The sequence below is a fragment of the Phyllobates terribilis genome, unplaced genomic scaffold, assembly GCF_046119375.1.
Source record: "Phyllobates terribilis strain yellow unplaced genomic scaffold, ASM4611937v1 Scaffold_83__1_contigs__length_6671269, whole genome shotgun sequence".
NCBI lineage: Eukaryota > Metazoa > Chordata > Amphibia > Anura > Dendrobatidae > Phyllobates > Phyllobates terribilis.
The window spans coordinates 4,155,863-4,165,595 of NW_027362843.1; positions in this window are offsets into that span (position 1 = coordinate 4,155,863).

Below are 9,733 nucleotides of genomic sequence, written 5' to 3' on the forward strand. Positions count from 1 at the left end.
TATTAAATTGTATTTATGTTGTTTTAACCTATGCTTTATTAAATTGTATTTATGTTGTTTTATCCTATGCTTTATTAAATTGTATTTATGTTGTTTTATCCTATGCTTTATTAAATTGTATTTATGTTGTTTTATCCTATGCTTTAATAAATTGTATTTATGTTGTTTTATCCTATGCTTTAATAAATTGTATTTATGTTGTTTTGTCCTATGCTTTATTAAATTGTATTTATGTTATTTTAACCTATGCTTTATTAAATTTTATTTATGTTGTTTTATCCTATGCTTTATTAAATTGTATTTATGTTGTTTTATCCTATGCTTTATTAAATTGTATTTATGTTGTTTTATCCTATGCTTTATTAAATTGTATTTATGTTGTTTTATCCTATGCTTTATTAAATTGTATTTATGTTGTTTTATCCTATGCTTTATTAAATTGTATTTATGTTGTTTTATCCTATGCTTTATTAAATTGTATTTATGTTGTTTTATCCTATGCTTTATTAAATTGTAATTCTGTGGTTTTATCCTATGCTTTATTAAATTGTATTTATGTTGTTTTAAACTATGCTTTATTAAATTGTTTTTATGTTGTTTTGTCCTATGCTTTATTAAATTGTATTTATGTTATTTTAACCTATGCTTTATTAAATTTTATTTATGTTGTTTTATCCTTTGCTTTATTAAATTGTATTTATGTTGTTTTATCCTATGCTTTATTAAATTGTATTCATGTTGTTTTATCCTATGCTTTATTAAATTGTATTTATGTTGTTTTATCCTATGCTTTATTTAATTGTATTTATGTTGTTTTATCCTATGCTATATTAAATTTTATTTATGTTGTTTTATCCTATGCTTTATTAAATTGTATTTATGTTGTTTTATCCTATGCTTTATTAAATTGTATTTATGTTGTTTTAACCTATGCTTTATTAAATTGTATTTATGTTGTTTTATCATATGCTTTATTAAATTGTATTTATGTTGTTTTATCCTATGCTTTATTAAATTCTATTTATGTTGTTTTAACCTATGCTTTATTAAATTGTATTTATGTTGTTTTATCCTATGCTTTATTAAATTGTATTTATGTTGTTTTATCCTATGCTTTATTAAATTGTATTTATGTTGTTTTATCCTATGCTTTATTAAATTGTATTTATGTTGTTTTATCCTATGCTTTATTAAATTGTATTTATGTTGTTTTATCCTATGCTTTATTAAATTGTATTTATGTTGTTTTGTCCTATGCTTTATTAAATTGTATTTATGTTATTTTAACCTATGCTTTATTAAATTTTATTTATGTTGTTTTATCCTATGCTTTATTAAATTGTATTTATGTTGTTTTATCCTATGCTTTATTAAATTGTATTTATGTTGTTTTATCCTATGCTTTATTAAATTGTATTTATGTTGTTTTATCCTATGCTTTATTAAATTGTATTTATGTTGTTTTATCCTATGCTTTATTAAATTGTAATTCTGTGGTTTTATCCTATGCTTTATTAAATTGTATTTATGTTGTTTTAAACTATGCTTTATTAAATTGTTTTTATGTTGTTTTGTCCTATGCTTTATTTAATTGTATTTATGTTATTTTAACCTATGCTTTATTAAATTTTATTCATGTTGTTTTATCCTTTGCTTTATTAAATTGTATTTATGTTGTTTTATCCTATGCTTTATTAAATTGTATTTATGTTGTTTTATCCTATGCTTTATTAAATTGTATTTATGTTGTTTTAACCTATGCTTTATTAAATTGTATTTATGTTGTTTTATCCTGTGCTTTATTAAATTGTATTTATGTTGTTTTAACCTATGCTTTATTAAATTGTATTTATGTTGTTTTATCCTATGCTTTATTAAATTGTATTTATGTTGTTTTATCCTATGCTTTATTAAATTGTATTTATGTTGTTTTATCCTATGCTTTAATAAATTGTATTTATGTTGTTTTATCCTATGCTTTAATAAATTGTATTTATGTTGTTTTGTCCTATGCTTTATTAAATTGTATTTATGTTATTTTAACCTATGCTTTATTAAATTTTATTTATGTTGTTTTATCCTATGCTTTATTAAATTGTATTAATGTTGTTTTATCCTATGCTTTATTAAATTGTATTTATGTTGTTTTATCCTATGCTTTATTAAATTGTATTTATGTTGTTTTATCCTATGCTTTATTAAATTGTATTTATGTTGTTTTATCCTATGCTTTATTAAATTGTATTTATGTTGTTTTATCCTATGCTTTATTAAATTGTATTTATGTTGTTTTATCCTATGCTTTATTAAATTGTATTTATGTTGTTTTATCCTATGCTTTATTAAATTGTATTTATGTTGTTTTATCCTATGCTTTATTAAATTGTAATTCTGTGGTTTTATCCTATGCTTTATTAAATTGTATTTATGTTGTTTTAAACTATGCTTTATTAAATTGTTTTTATGTTGTTTTGTCCTATGCTTTATTAAATTGTATTTATGTTATTTTAACCTATGCTTTATTAAATTTTATTTATGTTGTTTTATCCTTTGCTTTATTAAATTGTATTTATGTTGTTTTATCCTATGCTTTATTAAATTGTATTCATGTTGTTTTATCCTATGCTTTATTAAATTGTATTTATGTTGTTTTATCCTATGCTTTATTTAATTGTATTTATGTTGTTTTATCCTATGCTATATTAAATTTTATTTATGTTGTTTTATCCTATGCTTTATTAAATTGTATTTATGTTGTTTTATCCTATGCTTTATTAAATTGTATTTATGTTGTTTTAACCTATGCTTTATTAAATTGTATTTATGTTGTTTTATCATATGCTTTATTAAATTGTATTTATGTTGTTTTATCCTATGCTTTATTAAATTCTATTTATGTTGTTTTAACCTATGCTTTATTAAATTGTATTTATGTTGTTTTATCCTATGCTTTATTAAATTGTATTTATGTTGTTTTATCCTATGCTTTATTAAATTGTATTTATGTTGTTTTATCCTATGCTTTATTAAATTGTATTTATGTTGTTTTATCCTATGCTTTATTAAATTGTAATTCTGTGGTTTTATCCTATGCTTTATTAAATTGTATTTATGTTGTTTTAAACTATGCTTTATTAAATTGTTTTTATGTTGTTTTGTCCTATGCTTTATTAAATTGTATTTATGTTATTTTAACCTATGCTTTATTAAATTTTATTTATGTTGTTTTATCCTTTGCTTTATTAAATTGTATTTATGTTGTTTTATCCTATGCTTTATTAAATTCTATTTATGTTGTTTTATCCTATGCTTTATTAAATTCTATTTATGTTGTTTTATCCTATGCTTTATTTAATTGTATTTATGTTGTTTTATCCTATGCTATATTAAATTTTATTTATGTTGTTTTATCCTATGCTTTATTAAATTGTATTTATGTTGTTTTATCCTATGCTTTATTAAATTGTATTTATGTTGTTTTAACCTATGCTTTATTAAATTGTATTTATGTTGTTTTATCATATGCTTTATTAAATTGTATTTATGTTGTTTTATCCTATGCTTTATTAAATTTTATTTATTTTGTTTTATCCTGTGCTTTATTAAATTGTATTTATGTTGTTTTATCCTATGCTTTATTAAATTGTATTTATGTTGTTTTATCCTATGCTTTATTAAATTGTATTTATGTTGTTTTATCCTATGCTTTATTAAATTGTAATTCTGTGGTTTTATCCTATGCTTTATTAAATTGTATTTATGTTGTTTTAAACTATGCTTTATTAAATTGTTTTTATGTTGTTTTGTCCTATGCTTTATTAAATTGTATTTATGTTATTTTAACCTATGCTTTATTAAATTTTATTTATGTTGTTTTATCCTTTGCTTTATTAAATTGTATTTATGTTGTTTTATCCTATGCTTTATTAAATTCTATTTATGTTGTTTTATCCTATGCTTTATTAAATTCTATTTATGTTGTTTTATCCTATGCTTTATTTAATTGTATTTATGTTGTTTTATCCTATGCTATATTAAATTTTATTTATGTTGTTTTATCCTATGCTTTATTAAATTGTATTTATGTTGTTTTATCCTATGCTTTATTAAATTGTATTTATGTTGTTTTAACCTATGCTTTATTAAATTGTATTTATGTTGTTTTATCATATGCTTTATTAAATTGTATTTATGTTGTTTTATCCTATGCTTTATTAAATTGTATTTATGTTGTTTTATCCTATGCTTTATTAAATTGTATTTATGTTGTTTTATCCTATGCTTTATTAAATTTTATTTATGTTGTTTTATCCTATGCTTTATTAAATTTTATTTATTTTGTTTTATCCTGTGCTTTATTAAATTGTATTTATGTTGTTTTATCCTATGCTTTATTAAATTGTATTTATGTTGTTTTATCCTATGCTTTATTAAATTGTATTTATGTTGTTTTATCCTATGCTTTATTAAATTGTAATTCTGTGGTTTTATCCTATGCTTTATTAAATTGTATTTATGTTGTTTTAAACTATGCTTTATTAAATTGTTTTTATGTTGTTTTGTCCTATGCTTTATTAAATTGTATTTATGTTATTTTAACCTATGCTTTATTAAATTTTATTTATGTTGTTTTATCCTTTGCTTTATTAAATTGTATTTATGTTGTTTTATCCTATGCTTTATTAAATTCTATTTATGTTGTTTTATCCTATGCTTTATTAAATTCTATTTATGTTGTTTTATCCTATGCTTTATTTAATTGTATTTATGTTGTTTTATCCTATGCTATATTAAATTTTATTTATGTTGTTTTATCCTATGCTTTATTAAATTGTATTTATGTTGTTTTATCCTATGCTTTATTAAATTGTATTTATGTTGTTTTAACCTATGCTTTATTAAATTGTATTTATGTTGTTTTATCATATGCTTTATTAAATTGTATTTATGTTGTTTTATCCTATGCTTTATTAAATTGTATTTATGTTGTTTTATCCTATGCTTTATTAAATTGTATTTATGTTGTTTTATCCTATGCTTTATTAAATTTTATTTATGTTGTTTTATCCTATGCTTTATTAAATTTTATTTATTTTGTTTTATCCTGTGCTTTATTAAATTGTATTTATGTTGTTTTATCCTATGCTTTATTAAATTGTATTTATGTTGTTTTATCCTATGCTTTATTAAATTGTATTTATGTTGTTTTATCCTATGCTTTATTAAATTGTAATTCTGTGGTTTTATCCTATGCTTTATTAAATTGTATTTATGTTGTTTTAAACTATGCTTTATTAAATTGTTTTTATGTTGTTTTGTCCTATGCTTTATTAAATTGTATTTATGTTATTTTAACCTATGCTTTATTAAATTTTATTTATGTTGTTTTATCCTTTGCTTTATTAAATTGTATTTATGTTGTTTTATCCTATGCTTTATTAAATTCTATTTATGTTGTTTTATCCTATGCTTTATTAAATTCTATTTATGTTGTTTTATCCTATGCTTTATTTAATTGTATTTATGTTGTTTTATCCTATGCTATATTAAATTTTATTTATGTTGTTTTATCCTATGCTTTATTAAATTGTATTTATGTTGTTTTATCCTATGCTTTATTAAATTGTATTTATGTTGTTTTAACCTATGCTTTATTAAATTGTATTTATGTTGTTTTATCATATGCTTTATTAAATTGTATTTATGTTGTTTTATCCTATGCTTTATTAAATTGTATTTATGTTGTTTTATCCTATGCTTTATTAAATTGTATTTATGTTGTTTTATCCTATGCTTTATTAAATTTTATTTATGTTGTTTTATCCTATGCTTTATTAAATTTTATTTATTTTGTTTTATCCTGTGCTTTATTAAATTGTATTTATGTTGTTTTATCCTATGCTTTATTAAATTGAATTTATGTTGTTTTATCCTATGCTTTATTAAATTGTATTTATGTTGTTTTAACTTAAGCTTTACTAAATTGTATTTATGTTGTTTTATCCTGTGCTTTATTAAATTGTATTTATGTTGTTTTAACCTATGCTTTATTAAATTGTATTTATGTTGTTTTATCCTATGCTTTATTAAATTGTATTTATGTTGTTTTATCCTATGCTTTATTAAATTGTATTTATGTTGTTTTATCCTATGCTTTATTAAATTATATTTATGTTGTTTTGTCCTATGCTTTATTAAATTGTATTTATGTTGTTTTATCCTATGCTTTATTAAATTGTAATTCTGTGGTTTTATCCTATGCTTTATTAAATTGTATTTATGTTGTTTTATTCTATGCTTTATTAAATTGTATTTATGCTGTTTTATCATATGCTTTATTAAGTTGTATTTATGTTGTTTTATCCTATGCTTTATTAAATTGTAATTCTGTGGTTTTATCCTATGCTTTATTAAATTGTATTTATGTTGTTTTAAACTATGCTTTATTAAATTGTTTTTATGTTGTTTTGTCCTATGCTTTATTAAATTGTATTTATGTTATTTTAACCTATGCTTTATTAAATTTTATTCATGTTGTTTTATCCTTTGCTTTATTAAATTGTATTTATGTTGTTTTATCCTATGCTTTATTAAATTGTATTTATGTTGTTTTATCCTATGCTTTATTAAATTGTATTTATGTTGTTTTAACCTATGCTTTATTAAATTGTATTTATGTTGTTTTATCCTGTGCTTTATTAAATTGTATTTATGTTGTTTTATCCTATGCTTTATTAAATTGTATTTATGTTGTTTTATCCTATGCTTTATTAAATTGTATTTATGTTGTTTTATCCTATGCTTTAATAAATTGTATTTATGTTGTTTTATCCTATGCTTTATTAAATTGTATTTATGTTGTTTTGTCCTATGCTTTATTAAGTTGTATTTATGTTATTTTAACCTATGCTTTATTAAATTTTATTTATGTTGTTTTATCCTATGCTTTATTAAATTGTATTTATGTTGTTTTATCCTATGCTTTATTAAATTGTATTTATGTTGTTTTATCCTATGCTTTATTAAATTGTATTTATGTTGTTTTATCCTATGCTTTATTAAATTGTATTTATGTTGTTTTATCCTAAGCTTTATTAAATTGTATTTATGTTGTTTTATCCTATGCTTTATTAAATTGCATTTATGTTGTTTTAACCTATGCTTTATTAAATTGTATTTATGTTGCTTTAACATATGCTTTATTAAATTGTATTTATATTTTTTGTCTTATGCTTTATTAAATTGTATTTATGTTGTTTTATCCTGTGCTTTATTAAATTGTATTTATGTTGTTTTAACCTATGCTTTATTAAATTGTATTCATGTTGTTTTATCCTATGCTTTATTAAATTGTATTTATGTTGTTTTATCCTATGCTTTATTTAATTGTATTTATGTTGTTTTATCCTATGCTATATTAAATTTTATTTATGTTGTTTTATCCTATGCTTTATTAAATTGTATTTATGTTGTTTTATCCTATGCTTTATTAAATTGTATTTATGTTGTTTTAACCTATGCTTTATTAAATTGTATTTATGTTGTTTTATCATATGCTTTATTAAATTGTATTTATGTTGTTTTATCCTATGCTTTATTAAATTCTATTTATGTTGTTTTAACCTATGCTTTATTAAATTGTATTTATGTTGTTTTATCCTATGCTTTATTAAATTGTATTTATGTTGTTTTATCCTATGCTTTATTAAATTGTATTTATGTTGTTTTATCCTATGCTTTATTAAATTGTATTTATGTTGTTTTATCCTATGCTTTATTAAATTGTATTTATGTTGTTTTATCCTATGCTTTATTAAATTGTATTTATGTTGTTTTGTCCTATGCTTTATTAAATTGTATTTATGTTATTTTAACCTATGCTTTATTAAATTTTATTTATGTTGTTTTATCCTATGCTTTATTAAATTGTATTTATGTTGTTTTATCCTATGCTTTATTAAATTGTATTTATGTTGTTTTATCCTATGCTTTATTAAATTGTATTTATGTTGTTTTATCCTATGCTTTATTAAATTGTATTTATGTTGTTTTATCCTATGCTTTATTAAATTGTAATTCTGTGGTTTTATCCTATGCTTTATTAAATTGTATTTATGTTGTTTTAAACTATGCTTTATTAAATTGTTTTTATGTTGTTTTGTCCTATGCTTTATTTAATTGTATTTATGTTATTTTAACCTATGCTTTATTAAATTTTATTCATGTTGTTTTATCCTTTGCTTTATTAAATTGTATTTATGTTGTTTTATCCTATGCTTTATTAAATTGTATTTATGTTGTTTTATCCTATGCTTTATTAAATTGTATTTATGTTGTTTTAACCTATGCTTTATTAAATTGTATTTATGTTGTTTTATCCTGTGCTTTATTAAATTGTATTTATGTTGTTTTAACCTATGCTTTATTAAATTGTATTTATGTTGTTTTATCCTATGCTTTATTAAATTGTATTTATGTTGTTTTATCCTATGCTTTATTAAATTGTATTTATGTTGTTTTATCCTATGCTTTAATAAATTGTATTTATGTTGTTTTATCCTATGCTTTAATAAATTGTATTTATGTTGTTTTGTCCTATGCTTTATTAAATTGTATTTATGTTATTTTAACCTATGCTTTATTAAATTTTATTTATGTTGTTTTATCCTATGCTTTATTAAATTGTATTAATGTTGTTTTATCCTATGCTTTATTAAATTGTATTTATGTTGTTTTATCCTATGCTTTATTAAATTGTATTTATGTTGTTTTATCCTATGCTTTATTAAATTGTATTTATGTTGTTTTATCCTATGCTTTATTAAATTGTATTTATGTTGTTTTATCCTATGCTTTATTAAATTGTATTTATGTTGTTTTATCCTATGCTTTATTAAATTGTATTTATGTTGTTTTATCCTATGCTTTATTAAATTGTATTTATGTTGTTTTATCCTATGCTTTATTAAATTGTAATTCTGTGGTTTTATCCTATGCTTTATTAAATTGTATTTATGTTGTTTTAAACTATGCTTTATTAAATTGTTTTTATGTTGTTTTGTCCTATGCTTTATTAAATTGTATTTATGTTATTTTAACCTATGCTTTATTAAATTTTATTTATGTTGTTTTATCCTTTGCTTTATTAAATTGTATTTATGTTGTTTTATCCTATGCTTTATTAAATTGTATTCATGTTGTTTTATCCTATGCTTTATTAAATTGTATTTATGTTGTTTTATCCTATGCTTTATTTAATTGTATTTATGTTGTTTTATCCTATGCTATATTAAATTTTATTTATGTTGTTTTATCCTATGCTTTATTAAATTGTATTTATGTTGTTTTATCCTATGCTTTATTAAATTGTATTTATGTTGTTTTAACCTATGCTTTATTAAATTGTATTTATGTTGTTTTATCATATGCTTTATTAAATTGTATTTATGTTGTTTTATCCTATGCTTTATTAAATTCTATTTATGTTGTTTTAACCTATGCTTTATTAAATTGTATTTATGTTGTTTTATCCTATGCTTTATTAAATTGTATTTATGTTGTTTTATCCTATGCTTTATTAAATTGTATTTATGTTGTTTTATCCTATGCTTTATTAAATTGTATTTATGTTGTTTTATCCTATGCTTTATTAAATTGTAATTCTGTGGTTTTATCCTATGCTTTATTAAATTGTATTTATGTTGTTTTAAACTATGCTTTATTAAATTGTTTT